This window comes from Strix uralensis, chromosome 2 (assembly GCF_047716275.1).
Source record: "Strix uralensis isolate ZFMK-TIS-50842 chromosome 2, bStrUra1, whole genome shotgun sequence".
NCBI lineage: Eukaryota > Metazoa > Chordata > Aves > Strigiformes > Strigidae > Strix > Strix uralensis.
The window spans coordinates 87,020,406-87,037,863 of record NC_133973.1 but is presented as its reverse complement, the minus strand read 5'-3'; positions in this window follow the sequence as shown (position 1 = coordinate 87,037,863).

Genomic DNA, 17,458 nt, shown 5'->3' with positions numbered 1-17,458 from the left:
TACCTATTCACCTGACCAGATCTGGGAGATGACATGATCGACATTAGCTGATCACATTACTATGCAAAACCCTCCCCTGTGGAGCAGAGGGCATGAGTCTTTTTTAGTTCACCTGATAGCCCAGGCACTCAGAAACAACAGACAAGACATTTCTACTCTCTACAACCCTAAGAGAAAGGGATACATAGTGTTCATGTACCCCTAATAACCATGTAGATTGCAGATTTTGCAGTGATGAAGAGAAAGAATGACTCTTTTGTAAATGTTATTCAAGGAAGAAACCTTATTTTGGGTTCAGTTCCAGTGAGTAAAGTTTGTGTTAAACAGTAACCTTACTATCAGTGTCCCTATTTGCATGACTAATTCCTTTTCTTTGGGTGTATAAGTAAAAAAAAAAACAGTTCAGTGCAAAAAAAAAAAAAATATCTGTAACAGTATACAGGAATAAAAAGAAATACAAATTCATTGGTAAATCCATGAGAGCAAAGTATGGACTTTTTATATTTGCTCAGCCTAAAATACAATAGAGCCACAATCCTTGTTATGCTCGGGAAAAAACATCAACATTATTACTATAAAATTGTTAGTGTTTGATTATATTCTTAGTTTTTGTTGCAGTTCCTGTTAAAATTACAAGATTGATCAGAACTCAAAGACAAAAAGAGAATATTGTTTGATTTTATCAGTTTCCAGTAACAGTCTTTCAAATTCTCTTTACCTCCATAGGACAATGAATTCCACAACTTCATAATTACTTTGAGATTTGTGAGTTTTGAGGTTTTAGAGTTTTGCTCTGCCTTCATATGCTATTTGCCATTTAGAGGAATGGTGAGGCATCGGTTACCCATTTATCCCAGCCATTTGTCAAAATAATCTTTAAAGTTATGGTGCCTCACATTGCAGACAGACAACAAGTTATAATGAAAGAAGCTGATTATGGTTTCTCAGTATCCATCATGACATAGACTGTGCTGAACAGTCAGTGAAAATGATGTGTTAGGGGATTTTCAGCTAGGAAAGCGGGGGAGGGTGTAACAGACTGTTTCTTCATGAAAGAAGTGCTTTGTCCAGCATGCTAAAAATGAGCTACTTGTTGGTGTGCAGATCTGGCGCCAGTCCAGAGTCTTCAGACCTCACATTTTCTTAGCTTTTCTTTGTCTCAGACACAGAACAGTATTTCTAACTGGTGTAAAGATATCTAACATTCTTCTTGCATCAAAAAGAACAATAAGGAATGTAATATTAAGGGAGAATATCATTTTGCAATTTGTTTACACAGAGAAGGAAGAGTCTCTTCATCTTAGTTGATTACAGATGTTAAATCAGAATCAATACATTTTTGTCCTGATTTTAGGGGATAGTTATATTAAAATTAAAATTTACAGTTAATGGCCCTTCATAGTTCCTTATGACTTTTTTTCCTTTTTTTTTAGAGTTACATATACATACATCACTTAAATAAACATTTGCTATTTTACTTGTTTTAATTCTGAGTGGTTTGTTGGGTTTTTTTCCCTTTGGTGTTGGGTGAGAGTTTCAGAAGCACTTAAATTTACAATAATTTTATGAAGTCTTTTTTATTTTTTTTTTAAATGCATTACTGGAAAAGGTTTTTTCATAGTGTTATTTGTGAATAAAGGTGGAGGGAGAACAGATTTTTAAACCAAGTAAAATGGAAAATGGTGATCTAAAAAAAAAACCCCAACAACCTATTGTCTCAATTCAAAATTTGAAAAGTTTGTGAAAAGCCAAAATTGGCTGTTGTTGATTAAAGTGTTCTGTTTCTGTACCTACTATGTCACTTTAAAAAAAAAAAAAAAAAATGATCCAATGGGAAAACTAATCAAAGCTGACCTTTCCTTATAAAAAAGCTTTGTTTTCAACAGAGAAGTATTTTCTTCTTACCATCATTATTATTAACACATTTTCCAACAGTCCAAACAGTCCCTCTTTCATTTTTGGAAAAAAATCATTCAGGTAATTCTAAACGTGAGTGTACATATTCTTGAAAAATCACCAATCAAGTATTTGAAAACAGTGTTAGCAATTTAACTTTACCTCTGCCCTATTTCTGTTAGTTTCTGTTTTCCCCTCAACATGAAAACAAAAAATCAAAAACAAACTAAAACAACAACAACAATAACAACAAAAAACACAACAAAAAAACCCCCAACAAGCAAAAAAAAAGATGTTTTGAGCTTTCAAAAGAATAACGAAGAGATAACACAAAACCTCTGTTAGACCCCATAAGGTATCTCTGGAAATATATTACAAGGCAAAACCCCTGTAAAAACTCAAAGCTTTCCCTCAATTACTTCAGACATTGGAAATAAACACAGTGCATTGATGGTTATATGTCTAAGAGTTAATGCTGGCCTAATTCCTCTGTCTTTCGAACCAGTGAAGGTTTCATAGTTACGTCAGTACATAGTTCTCAGTGCAACCTCAATGTAATTGAGACTCTTATATGTGCCTGCAACCTTCTTAAACATATTAAAAAATCAATTTTACATAACATGAAATGTATTGCACCTTTTGGTATTTAAAATTCTTTAGCTATACTGAAGATACCACAAATATGGTTTTTTTAACCTATCCAGTATTTCTTAAAATATAGATTATCACATCAGAAAACATCAAAAGATATCTGGAATCCATTATAAAAAACTCCACCAGATACCTATAATTATTTTTGCTGAAGTGTGAACTAAAAAAATTGACTTAATTAAAATCTTTCTTTAATTTTAAATGCTATTACATTGTGACAGACATAGTATGGCCACACATTTAGAATAAATTATGTTTAGGTGAGTTCAAACATTGAAGCATGTATACTTCCTTTTATATATACATATATTTCCTTTTATGATAAGGTAATCCATCTAGGTGATCAACAGTATACCAACAGTCAACTTTTTCTTTTCCTTTAGCTTTTTATTCCAAATTATCCATAAAAGTGAAATGAAAAAATGAAAGTGGAATCTGACCAAGACCAGCATACTATTTCAAGAGGATTAACATGGGTAGCAACTCAACCTTTAAAGTTGTTCTTTTATTTTTTTTTTTAAGTTATAGAAGCCAGAGCTTTATTCGGTGCTCTTCAACATAACTTCTCTTGATAGCACCACAAACATAAAATCTCCAGCATGTGATATTTGTCTGGTCATCTGGATGAACAGCCACAATATATTAGCGCTGAAAAATCCATGGTTTTGGCCTTTTTTTTTTTTTTTTTTTTACAGGCAAAAATATATTGATATCTAATTAGATTATGTATCAAGTCAGAAATATTTTTTAGGTTTTGATCTGTGTAATGAATAATCTGAAAATTATAATTTGGCCCAGTTATTAATTACCAGGTAGGTATATCTGTAAAGAATATGGAGCAATAGGTATCTACACATAATAACCATTTAAAACAATTTATGTTTTCCTTTGGAATCAATGTATTTCATTAGCAAACTTGTGAACAGTAGCACAAACATAAAAGACATCATAGTCAGATTTCAGAGCCCTGCTGCTGGGTAGAATAAACTGAAGAAGGATGAACTAAACCTACATATGGAGGTAGTACAATGAAAGACTCTACATTTTTACTTTACAAAATTGCAAACCCAATGCAGTGAGTGACACGACAATATAATAACAACAACAACAACAACAACAACAACAACAATAATAATAAATAATAATAAATAATAATTCCAGGTATTTTTAAAATGTGTTATTAAAACCCCCAACAAAACACAAATATTTTGTTGAACAGTACAATAAAAATATTTTTGCTGTCTCAGAGGTTTTCTTGCTTAGGTGGTGTTGTTTCCTGGGTTTTCTATTTGTTTGCTTTTGTTTTTTACATATTTTACTGAAGTTTCAGGGATTAATATGATTCTGAGAATCTATAGGCTGGTTTCTTTCCCTGCTAATATTTCTTGTAATAGTTACAGCATTGAAATAGCTTAAAAATTTTCAAGAAACAGTGTCACAGTTTAAAACATTGGAGTTCAGGTTAAGAGCCCACAGACTAAGACCCTGCCTACATTTCACAATAATCTCCTTTGCACTAACCTTGGTAAGCAGACGATAGGTCTATGTGATAGGATGCACTGGCTAGGCTTTTGGATTTTCTTTTTCATCAGTATTACAGGATAAACAATGAATCTACAGGAACATGTACTAAGTGGGTCACAACGTAGTGTTTGGTTGTTAGTATGCACCACAGGATATCAGATCATTTGTTGAAAAAAGGTGCTGCCCATGTGAGTTCTTTTAAAAAAGCATCTGATGGTGATAACTTTTTTTTCTGCACTTGTAAAAAAATGTAAAATACAATAAACCCTTAAAAACCCCAAACACACAAAAGCCTGAAGGATTAATTAATACCAGAGATAATGGCAAAGATAATGTGTATATATTTGTTTATTTAGAAGAATAACATTATTTTACTAAAAATCTTAACCATTATATTTTTTTCTCCATTGTGCATCTTTTAAGTTTTACAAGATCTGTGAGATCAGGACTTTGCAAGACAAACAACCAACCCACAAAAATTAAGTTGTTATTTGGAGTTTAGTTGTTTTCAATAGTAATTACTGCATGGGTCAGAACTGTATGTAGTTCAGCTAAATGCTGAAAACTGCCAGGGACCTAGGAGATGTGTGCATCTCTACCTTAAGTTAACAAGAAAAGCACTCATTTCTAAAGGAGGAGGTGGGAATAGAGATTGTCAGACCATCAGAATGCAAACTAATGAAACATCTAGATGGTTATGAATAAAACAGAAGTCTGCAGAGGACTGAAATTATAGTGTGCAGAGTCTCCTTGCTTATGCTTTAATGGTTATGGTCATCCTTCAGCAAACAGCAGCAAAAGCTAAAACAGGAAATATTTAAGAATTAATTTGTGATTGAAAGTCCTATTTTTCTGAGAGGAAAAAAGGATCAGTTGGTTAGAGGAAAATATGGAGAAAGAATAAATTTGTTTTGGCTTCAGTAAAGATGAATCAGGAACTCATCTGATATTCTAAAGCAAAATAAAAAAAGATGTGTTTATAAGTTTAATTATAAAATTGTCTATTCTGAGCACTCTTGCATTTGTCTGTATCCAGAGGGAATTGGTGTCTGTAGAAATAGAAGTGCCATCACAATTTTTTTTGTGGAGATACTGAAAAGACTTCTATGGGTTCCCAGTGACAAAAACTGGTTAAAATGGGTAGTATGGCTAACCTCTCAAAGAAACTCTACCAGATAACACTGGTCATAAGAGTTATAGTCTATAACAGCATAGAAAAATGAAGGTAGAAGTAATCTTATCAAATAGAGAGTGGGCTGGTTTTGTTCTGTTGCCATTAATTTGAACTCTGAGTATGGTATACTGCCACATCTCTTACACTGCAATACTGTTTTTCCATATTCATAAAGAGAAATTAGGACATATCTATTTCTAAATTAAAATGCAAAAAATCATAGTTTCACAGTAGTTTGTTAAAAAAAATATCTTTTTATCTTAGTGATACTTGAACTGTCTAGGCTGATTAGTGACTGAAATGGTAGATATACTTGAATCACTCAGAAGTAGTTTGATATCTATTTAAAACTCTGATGAAAGAGGGAAAGGGATACAAGATGAACAATGGAAAGGATGACCCAAGATTAGCTGACCTTTGAAATTTGGCTTTCAGAGTGCAGTCTGCACAATGGATAGCACATTCATTGACATGCTTGTAAACTTGCACATTTAAAGGTTACAACTGATATATGGCATCCTACTGAGTGTCCTAGTAGCTTAAAAATTAGCCAGATTACTTTTCCTTTCCAGTTAAGACAGACCCTTCACTTCTTCCACAATGAAAACCCCAATTAAACCCTTGTCAAATTAGTTTTATTACAGTGGCGTGTCATACTGACAATCTCGTCAGAATATCAGATTCAATTTCATCTCTATAATCTGAATCTTTAAGTAATTATATTGAAGTATTTTTCACATCTGTAGCACAGTGGAATAGAAAAGGCACATTCTGAGAGGAGAGAAGGTAGGAAATAACTAATATGAACAGAAATAATATGTTCTGTTTGAAGGACAATCTAGTCTACTCCTAAATCCCATTCAAATAACTGTTGCGCTACATGTACAGGATTTTTATGAATTTAGAATCACAATCCCCAAGATTTCTTCTTCCTCAGTCATTCTGTTCTCTCCCCCTCAGCACTGCAGTCTTTCTCAAAAGAGCAGCTCTAAGTAAGGAATAAAAATTTAGTGATCAGATTTACAGGAGTCTTCGGTACGCAGGAGTTTTCTTTGAAAAACTTGGCCACTCCAATTAAGTGCCTAATCAAAAACTCTTTGGAAAATATGTCTCACTGGTTCTAGAGTCTAGCTTCTCAGGCTGAAAATAGTTATTTTTGAAGATTGGGTACAATTCATCTACATTTGCCTGCTTTCTACTTAGAATCAGAATTCTCAAAAATATGTAAGCTGTAATACATATTAATACTTTCCAGTTAGTTAGACTACAAGGATTGAATGTATACAATATTTTTTCCAGAGAAAAGACTGGATTTTTGCCAAATACATATATAAAAATATTTTAAAATATATACCTATACACACACACACATTTTAAAAATCTTTTAAATTAAATAACCAGAAGGTTAACAGACAAATCACTATGAAATAATTGTCTGGCCAATGAAAACACACATATTCAGATATCTATTTCAAAATTCTAATTTACATAGGTCATACGACTGATCCTGCCTATTCCATATTACTGAAATTCGAAGACCAAAGCAATGTTAGAGTTAGGGGGAAAAATCATGGTTTACTGAAATGTGCACCATATGATGTGTAGGTGTGTCTATAGAGCTGACTAAGAGATACAGAATAGAAAAAAAAATAATCAGTTTACCCTGTTAAAGTCAGGAAAAAAATATATTCATCATAGTCTAATTCTTTCGCAATAAGCAATTTACTGACTTAAAGTATTCAACTTATTAATAGACTTTTATCTCATTAGAAAACCTTATACCTTGTTGTGACTTCTGAAATCACAGAGACCACATTCTTGTTTTCTGCTTAATTTTAGATGATTCACAGCACTATTTTTCAAGGTAGTTTCCTACTTTACTTTCTGTCAATAAAGAGTTTTGAGAAATCCTTACATCTCTAAGTAGATATGCTAAGGTATAAAAATGGTAAAATATGCAGGGACTTCATTACCCTATAACAGATTTGCTCATATACATCACTCACTTTTCTGTGCACTAACAACCTGCCTAGAGTCAATGAAACTACTCCCTGTCTTTGAATTAGACCATAAGAAAAGAAATTAACTATACCTCACAGAATAAAAAAATCTTCTCTAAGAACCTGTGTGAGATCTAGTTAACAAAAAATCCAAAGGTGTGCACATTCCTCTGTTCAATTTGTACAACATGCTTCCATCCATCTTAATGAAGTCCAAAGTTCAGACTCAGAAGTAAGAAGGCAATTGCCAGCATTTTACTCTAAAAAGTGAATACTTAGCTTCATATAAGGTCTGCCTCAGGATAAACTATACTTACTGTTCTAATGATACTATTCTTAGAGCCTGAGGAAAATAAATCCTTCATTTTTCTTTCAATACATCTGAAACTTTTGAATCCAAGGAAAGAGCAGAGAACTCTCCTTTTGGAGTTTGATGGTGGAAATAAACTTCAACACCTAACAGAAGGAATTACTGTCACAGATATTAGTCACTTACTGCACTGAGCTTTCTGTGGAGTCTTTTTAAGCAGTTGCTAATGCCAGGTAATGTGTTTTATTCCAATATTTGTATTTGATCTCTAATATAAATAAACTGCAGCTACTGTATTGATCTTTTTTAACAAATCATCTCAAAAATTCTTAGGATTTTTTTTTTCCATAGCAATGGACTTGGATTGGAAAAACATAACATAGCATTCCCTTAATTTGTATTAATACTCCAACATCCCCAAAGCTTTTCAGATCTCTTCTTTTCACCCTGCTTTAGCAGACATTCCTGTTTGTAGCATCATGTTCCTTCTTCCACAAATTTCCTTTTCTTGTAATGAAAGATTGCTACTGAAGATATCTTAAAGTTACTTCTGGTCATCTGTGAGTTTAGAAAATAAACTTTAGTCCAAATTACGAAGGCCATGAGGTCTTGGAGTGCAACTCAGGTATGATCCAGATATCTAAGTCCAAGAAAAAAATTCAGCCTCAGACAAACCTGTTTTAAGTCACTGCAGTAGAATTCATCCTATCTAACTTTATGTGCCTACACTTTAAATGTCTTCACTTCGTCAGATGAATCCTACTACCATTGCTTCTGCCTCTTTAATTCCCATGTGATATAAAATAATACTGAATTGACCCAGTTTTCCTGCAGTCCTCCCCTTCTCTGGTAACATCACAGTCAGACTTCTCGTTTCCAATGATAAATGTATATCCTAAGTAAAACTTACATGTGTCATCAAGGGAGACTAATTGTGAATTTGTTGTTCTTTTGGACAAGTGGTTCTTATAAAACAGCTATTGACTATTCATATTTTAAAAAACAGACAATGAAGATAATCTAGGTACTCTACATAAAACTGTAAACACCCAGCACATACATGAAAGGTCAAAAGAAATATTTCCTGTAAGTTTATTTAAGTCTCACATTCCATCTTTTTCTGTGTCCTTTAATATCTTCCTTCATATCAAAAAATATCAATCTCTGGCTGTTTTTTCCCCATATTTATATCTTTTGTTTCACTGGTCTACTTGTCTTAGTTCATATTTTTCTCTACTTAAGTAAATTAGTCTCTGCCCAAATTTCCTCTTTTTGACTGTTCTATTTATTTTTTGCTATTTCTTTAGACTGAATGGTTTGATATTTCACTATATCAAAATGTCATTACTCTGAATGCCACTATTTAGGTCACCTAAAGAGAATAAATCCACAATTTTCATTACTGTATAGACTGTTGAACTATATTATTATCACCTTATATTATTCTGTCCAGAGCAATAATGTCCTTGTAAAAAGGTGAATGGAAGGAACTAAGCATATTATTCTAAATAAGTGTTAATCATAACCAAACCCTTGCATATAAGTAAAGGTTCTTTTGTGTTACTACTTTTGCTTATTCATGCTATGATCCTATTTACCTTTTCAACTACAGCTACAAACTGGATTAATGGTTTCAATAATTTTTTTTTAAATAAATCCTTAATCTTGGGGGGGAATGGTATAATATATGACTGTTTTATATAATGCATACAATATTTTTTTATTATTTCTTGTCCACTGATATAATTGGTCTGTATTCTGCAGCACTTCTTGGCATAGTTTTTCCAAAGTCCCAAATCCTGATTATTGTTATTGTCCTCTTATTCTTCCTCTTATTATACTCATTATTATACATAAACATATACATTTGATGTAATTCTATAACCTTTTGCTTTGTAGCTTTCATAATTAGATAATCTAGATAAAAGAGTAAATCTGAAAATTTGTTTGAAAAAAGAAGACTGAGCTTCTGAATAACAACTCAATATCTGACAAAAATAATTTTGTTAAATAAACTTTGTTAAAAAAAAAATGTAATCTAGACCTTTCTTAGTAACGAAAAATGTATTAGCTGGCTTATTGAAAGTAGATACAAACACACATACATTTGCACACAGGCATGCATGCATGCGGTGAAAAAAACCACCATAATACAAGAAATGAATACTCTTCCCCGGTAACAAATACACTTTTGCGAAATAATTCACACTTTCTTTGACCATAGTATATCTCCTTGCTCCCTTTTATTTTATCATTTCAGTAACCCATACTCGCTGAGGTTCCAATGTATTATTATTTTTGAGGGAAGGAGGAAGCAATGAAGACAGGCAGGGAGGAAGGAAGGAAAATTGATATTTGATCCATTTAATTCAATTTCCTTTCAAACACCTAGGAATGATTCTGAGAATCAGAGGTTCTGATATTACACAGACCACTATGTGCATGTATGGTTGGCTGTGTGATCCATCATTCTGTTTTTCCACTCTCCCTTTCTCTTCACTACAAAAAAACCTTCACAAGTTTGAAGTAAATAAAATTCTACCCAGCTCTGCATGCCCAATCAATCATTCAGTAAGATTTTTTTTTTCTTCAAGTCTGTATTTTTCCTATTCATTAATTTAACAGTCCTGATTTCATGGAATCACAGAATCACAGAACACTGGGTTGGAAGGGACCTCAAGGACCATCTGGTCCAAACGTTCTTGGCAAAAGCACAGATTAGATAAGATGGTCCAGCACCCTGTCCCGCTGAATCTTAAAAGTGCCCAATGTTGTGGAACTCACCACTTCCCTTGGGAGATTATTCCAGTGACTGATTATCTCATTGTGAAAAATTTTCCTCTTGTGTCCAATCAGAATCTCCCCACAAGTAACTTGTACCCGTTACCCCTTGTCTTTTCCATATAACTCCTTGTAAAAAGGGAGTCTCCATCTTCTTTGTAGCCACCCTTTACATACTGGAACATGGTGATAAGATCTCCCCTAAGCCTTCTCTTCTCAAGGCTGAACAAACACCATTCTCTCAGCTTTTCCTCACATGGCAGGCTTCCCAGCCCTTTGATCATGTTTGTGGCCTTTCTCTGGACCCTCTCCAGCCTGTCCACATATTTTTTGCATATCAGGGACCAAAATTGAACACAGTATTCCAGGTGTGACCTGACAAACACTGAGTAGAGTGGGATAATGACTTCTTTATCTCTGCTGGTGATGTCCTTGTTGATGCAACCCAGCACCCTGCTGGCTTGCTTTGCTGCAGCAGCTCACTGTTCACTCATATTGAGCTTGTTGTCTACCAGGACACCCAGGTCCCTTTCCACAGAGCTTCTCCCCAGCCAGGTAGATCCCAGCCTGTGCTGCACTCCTGGATTATGTTTTCCCAGGTGCAAGACCTTACACTTGTCCTTGTTGAACTTCATAAGGTTCTTGTTAGCCCGCTCTTCCAGCTTATCTAGGTCTTTCTGCAGGGTGGCTGTCCCTTTTCAGTGTCCACTTCCTCATTCAGTTTGGTATCATCATCAGAATTCATCAGGATACACTTGATCCCATCATCCAGATCACTTCTGAAGGTATTTAACAGCATTGGGCCCCATATCGATCCCTGGGGGACCCCATTTGTGACAGGTTGCCAGTTTGAAAAGGAGCTATTTACCACCACCTGGGTGCGGCCTGTCAGCCAGTTCCCCACCCACGGCACAGACCATTTGTCTAGACTGTAATACACATCCAGACTGCTCCATAGTTCAACATAACAAAAATGGAGAAAAGTTAAAAAATTTTGATTGGCATTTTGTGTTAGATCCAGACAATTTCCATGAAGGAATAAGTCATGAGGTCACTCTGTTAAAAGGACTGAAAGGTCTCGTTCCATATAGAATATATGATCAAATGAGTGTATTGTACAGTATTTTGCAGGGTGAAAAAGCCTTTATGCTCTGTCACCTGAAGGATGTTGCTCAATTTTGCATTTGTTTCTCAAGGAAAATAACTTAGTACTGAAACAGTAGCCTTCTCTTCACTGTTCATGTAATTCTGCCACTTAAGGGTTTTTTTGTGGGATTATTCCAGCTAGTATCTTTTCATATTAAAATTCTAACCTTCTTGTTAGCTTTGCATAGCTGTAAAAACATTTTCCCATTTCCTCTAACATCCTGAAGCTCTTTAGTACTATCCAGAAATTACCTGATTTCTTTTCAATGTCCTCAGCTTCTCTCTAAAACAGCTATGCTGTCATGTGTCAGCCAAGATATTTTTAGCATCTTTTCCTTCATCCTCAATATTATTCTCCAACAATCTTGTCACCCAGTCCTCCTGCTTTGTTTTACCAGTCATTTTCTTAAAAATTCTAACCTGTTTTTAAAACACGCCCATTTTTCTAGATCACCTGTGTTTGTCATATCAATGACATCATACACTGCTTAAAAAGTATTTCAAAAATACTGAGTATCAGTTTCCCAATTTTAGTTTGCAGACTGTTTTTCTTTCCCAGTTTTTTTTCTACAGATATTTAAGCATTTCCTATATGAACCAACTTTACCTTATTTCCCCTCATCTTTGCTGACAGTAGCCTGTAAAAACAGTACGTATCCATGGGACCTCCATAAAGAGTTATCCATTAAAGGAGCAAATGAGTGAAGTTGCTGCAATTAATCTGGTCAGTGTTACAAACCTTTTTTCTCCGAGAATGCATGTTAAACATGTTTTGTGAGAGGTTGTGAAAAGACACATTTTCTGCACATGTGTAACAAAGCTCCTAGATGAGAGTATAGTCATCCTAATTTGGAAACCACAGATTGTGATATAGTATGGTGACATTTCTTCCCAAGAAAAGAAACCAAAGTTAAATCAGGAAAAGTGTGAAAAAAAAAAAAAAAAAAGAAAAAAGAAGAGTAGGGAATAGAAGTTCATCATGATGTATCTCCAGAATTGGAGATTTTTACAGATTTTGTACATGTGCATGCAGAACAACAGCAAAATGCATAAGCATATATTACCTGATGCACAGATTGGCCATCTGTGTTAGCTTCTGCTGCCATGATTTACAAGAACACTTTTATATATCATATAAAAGATGTATCTCAAATATGTAAATAACTGGTTTATTTCAAATTCTACTCCATAATAATGGCATAATGATTGCCAAAGTATTGCATATGCTTTATCCATTTCACAAAAGGAAGATTGTGCCTGTATGTATATATATGAATGTATGACAGAGAAAGAAAAAAGGAAAAAGAATAAGTTTTCTTTTTAATTAGTGAGAAAATCCTTCTATTCACCCTTTTTGTACTAACTTTTATGTACAGCTTGAGTTTCTCTAAGCTATCACAATAGACTATAGCGGCCTGAAGACCTGATTTAAGGTTAACTGCAAAAGCATTTTAAATTTGTTGCCTTCCTCCCTAGGAATACTACAGCATGAATACTCTTTAATACTCAGGAGTATCACAGAGAAACAGGTAAGGCTCTGGAACTCCTAGACTTCCATTTAATGATTTCTGCTCAGTTTCCATCCAATGTTGCAACCTTTTAGCTGTACAAAAGGAAGAGAATATAAAAAGAATCAGCTTCTATGTTTTCTACAGTATCAAAAAATACATAGTTTAACCTATATAACAACAATTTGTATTAAGTAAAATAGTTTAGCTATGTATATTCAGGACAGTTCCACCAAATAAAGCTCTCTGTAATGTAATATCATAGCCCATAGTTAATCAATTGCTTGAACGGGGCAATTAGTGCATGTAATCAGATTCTGTTTTCTAACACTTTGGTAAAAGATGGTGCATTCCAAGGCTGAATACATGAATACATCCTTATACATGTATTTTAAAATGGTATTTTGCTGTGGCAAATGAAATATTATGCTTTCTTTTATGGCACAAAACCCCATTTTTAAACTGGAAAAGTGTACTTGATTATGGAAAAAAATGTATCGATATGCTAACTCAGTCAATAATCTTCAGCATTTCTCTTGTTTCTGTAGAAAAGTACATTTCTGATGAAGTAACACTGTGTATAAACCTGAACTGAGGATGTTTAAAAAGGGGTAAATTAATCTCCTCTTCCATATATTTATAATTTACTATAAATCAATCCTAAATTTCACTGAATATTTTTAAGTTAATTCTTTTCCATTGAAACATACCCCTATATATTTTGTCTCATAACCTTGCAAATGAAGTGAATAGATTTAAATTCTATATTGAAGCAGCCTCATGAGCCCTAAAGCATTAAATACTGGTTTCTTAAGTCTGCTTGTTACATCTATGAGGCATGAACTAAAAATACTGATTGCTGAAGAGTGCTCAATTCAGGGTTCCTTTGCATTTTTGCATCCAATACTGGGATGCAGAAGAGTGTGCCTCTATTTTAGGAATTTAATTTCATTGAAGTTTGTCCCTTCAGACCTTTCTTGAATGATGGATCTTTTACAGGGGAGGCACTATCAAATCTGTAGACATGGCTGAATACACGTCGGTAATATATTTCCTGAGTTCTTTGTGCTAATGTAATAAGCTACATCATAGCTGAAACTCAAGATGTAAAGCTGTCTTCTTATCAACTTAAAGCATATTGTATTGAAGAAGTAAACCTTTTCTAAAGATAAATATGTTTTTATAAATCTGAGAGTGAAATTTTGTTTAACTGTATAGAGTTTAGAAGTCAGAAATATATAACAAAAGCAGTACCTGGGGTGCCTTTGTTGAATTTCAACTATTTAGAATAAACAAGCACTGTAATATAACTTCAATGTGTAAAGTATCTAATAAATGTACTGTTTTGATATTTCAACTTCTAACTTACAGGAACAAACAGGTGTTTTTTCGTAACTGTTATGTTAATTCTATATTATAACATCAAAATCTTAATATAAGAATGAGCTGATCCCAGGAAAGTATCTGTGAACATTTCTCATCTGCTTTCACACCCTTTTTCTTTTATAAAGCTGAATAAAATATACCTGAATAAAATATTTTATAAAGCTGAGACTAAAATATACCTTAACTAAATTTTGGTTATATCTCCTTTACCTTGAGAATAACATAACTATCGGGATTAATGGACAGAGTTTAAGTACTTTTATATCTCAGATTAAACAGGTGTTAGTTATTTAGAGAATGCATACTTATTGCAAGGCTACTGTGCTTTTTTATGAGTTCATTTCCATAGTTAAGAAAAATTTGAGAGTATATCTACTTGGAGACTTGCAAGTGCTGCCTCCCTCTTGTAGATACTCTTAGGTGATAAATTATCCCAAAGGTACTCAGGAAAATAAAGTTTTCTACCTGTCCAACTAGCTTTCAAAGCTCATCCCAGCAGCAGATGTATGGGAGCAGCTCAGCTGCAGTTTGGGGACCAATTAAGAACTAAAAGGAACTCCAGCAACATGTTAGAATTAAAGACAGGAATGGATTAATGGCAGCTGAATAGTTTGTCAGACAACTCTTAAATGCTTATTTGCATCTTAATGATGGTTAATTAAAGAATGGAAGACTGATAAACATGTTGAGAAAACTAGAAACCTGAAATTTCTTTTGGAATATTATCTTTATATATTTAATGTAAAAGAGAGTACCTATGGTACTTCATTGTTCTGAAGGATATTGTGACACAAGAGATTGAATTACAAGTGTTTGAAATTAGAATCTTAAATTCCTAATTAGGTGTCTAAATATGTGGCCCTGTTTTGAAATAGTTCAAGACCCTGCAGTTTCAATTTAAATCTCATTCATGCATTGCTTATTTATAGAAAGTCTGGGGTCCTTTTGCAGTACTGCATCAGAAGAATATTTCAGGAGGGCCAGGGATTGGCCTTGACTCTGAATAAATAGTAGCTAGAGATAAAATTTACTTTGTGCCATTAATGAACCCAAAAGGTTGGTTGCATGCTGTATGGAAGAACTTGTTCCCTTGAAGGTGCAGTAAACTTACCATTTTTCACCTAGTGGGAGATCAGTTCAAGGAGCTAGAGGATATATAAACATGATTGAACTGATGAACTGGCAAGCCATGATGTGTTCAGATATCTGATTTAAGATGCTTTCATTCTAAATTCCTTTCCAGGTTCACAAAGAGTGCACACATATTTGTCATTGTGACAAAGCCCTTGTTGTGCAATATGCATTTTAAACTGTGCTTAGTGAACATAAAATCTTAGTATGAATTGCCTCAGCACAAGCTGCTCTTGGTTTTTACAACTACTAGGAATCCAAAGACATTTATGTTCATATGCCTGACATTCATTCTCAGGAAATAAAGATTCTTTGGATAGCAGTGTGTCACACTGAGTGAAATTAGTGTACCATTCCTCTAGTTTTCTGCATATACACACACATACACACTTTTATATACTACCAAAATATATTAATTTGTTTTCTAATAGCAAGTTCAAATGATTTTGGACGTATAATTGAATGTTTCAGAAAAGAACAGAATTTTTTTTTTAAATAATTATTTTATTACCTCTGAGATTCCTGTTAAATATCAAAGGAAACATAAATATTAATGGAGAGTTAGTTTTTTTCAAAGGCAATCACAATACTTGTTTAAAAAAAAAAATAGAAAGCAGAGATCCATGCTTAAATGAGTAGGCTCCGTGAAAAACATGTGTATACTTTTCTTGTGAAACTAGTAAAAATTGTATGAGATCTCTCATACTCTAAGTACACCTTTATAAAGAAAATCCGAAGAGTTTCAGAATCTTTAATCAGTTACTCTAAGAGAGCACAGCAAAGTAAAAGTTTGAAATGAACATGTAATTTGTAAAGCTGTTGTACCCTCTCCTTTCCAACATTTGCTTTGCTTGCTAAAATGAAGTTTTTGAGCCAGTGACATGACTAGTATTTATTTCAGAGATGGATCAGATCTTTAAGTTTCAACTTATTAAAATTGATTTGGGTTCCATTTATGTAATTGAGAACAGGATTTTTGCCAACAAAATTAAACTCTTTCGACCATTTGAATAAGGAAGTTGTGTACAGTCATCTATATTTTATTTGTACTGTGTTAGAACTGTCTGAGACTGAATGATTCTCTTCTTCCCCTCTAAATCAATTCCATTATGATACAGAGCCAAAAGAAAATGCAGTCCCCCAAGTCCTATGTAATTCACATTTACAGGTGTTGAAATACATATCTAAAATCTGAAAGTGGATATTTATATACATATATTTCAAGTTATCAGGTGCACAAAAGTTTGATTGTCAACATAACGAGAAAAAGCTCCTGTCTTGACAGTAGTGAGCAGCTCTAAATACAGAATGGCTGCCTCCAGCAACTGGAGTTACTGGAGTTTTACACAGCAGAGCTCCTCAAATGTTCTGTCTTAGCTAACCATGTGTGCCATCTGTGCAGATCCAGCTTAGAGACTGTTCCCATTTGGGTCACTGTCTTTCCCTGGAAAAGGCAGGAACTGGTTATTCAGGTAGAAAATGAAGCTTCAGCACCCAAATGCTGCTCAAGCTCTGCCTGCCACAGAGCAAAAGAGAGATCCTGCCAGCTGATGATGTCCTGCTCTCTATGGCCACCCATTCCTTGCACTGGGCAAAAGCAGTTGCCATACACCTCAGGTAGACTTATCTAAGAGAAGCAGCAGCCAAGGCTTTGGACTGGTACAAGGCAGAAATAGCAGAGTGAGTTTTGTGGCTTCTGTTGATGCACTGGGAACCTCTATGCTGGATCTAGTTCAAGTGCTGCTGATAATATTGCTGATATGCTTTTATGAAATCTCAATACCCTCAACCCACTGATTTCCCAACTCAGATGTTAATTCAGGTAGAGACATATAGTACAATCAAGCCTTTGACAATCAAGATAATAATCACTCAAAATTATCCATAGATTTTTGTGGACTTAATCAAAAATTTGGGGGATTTTTAATTATTTTCCCCCAATCCTTAGGTC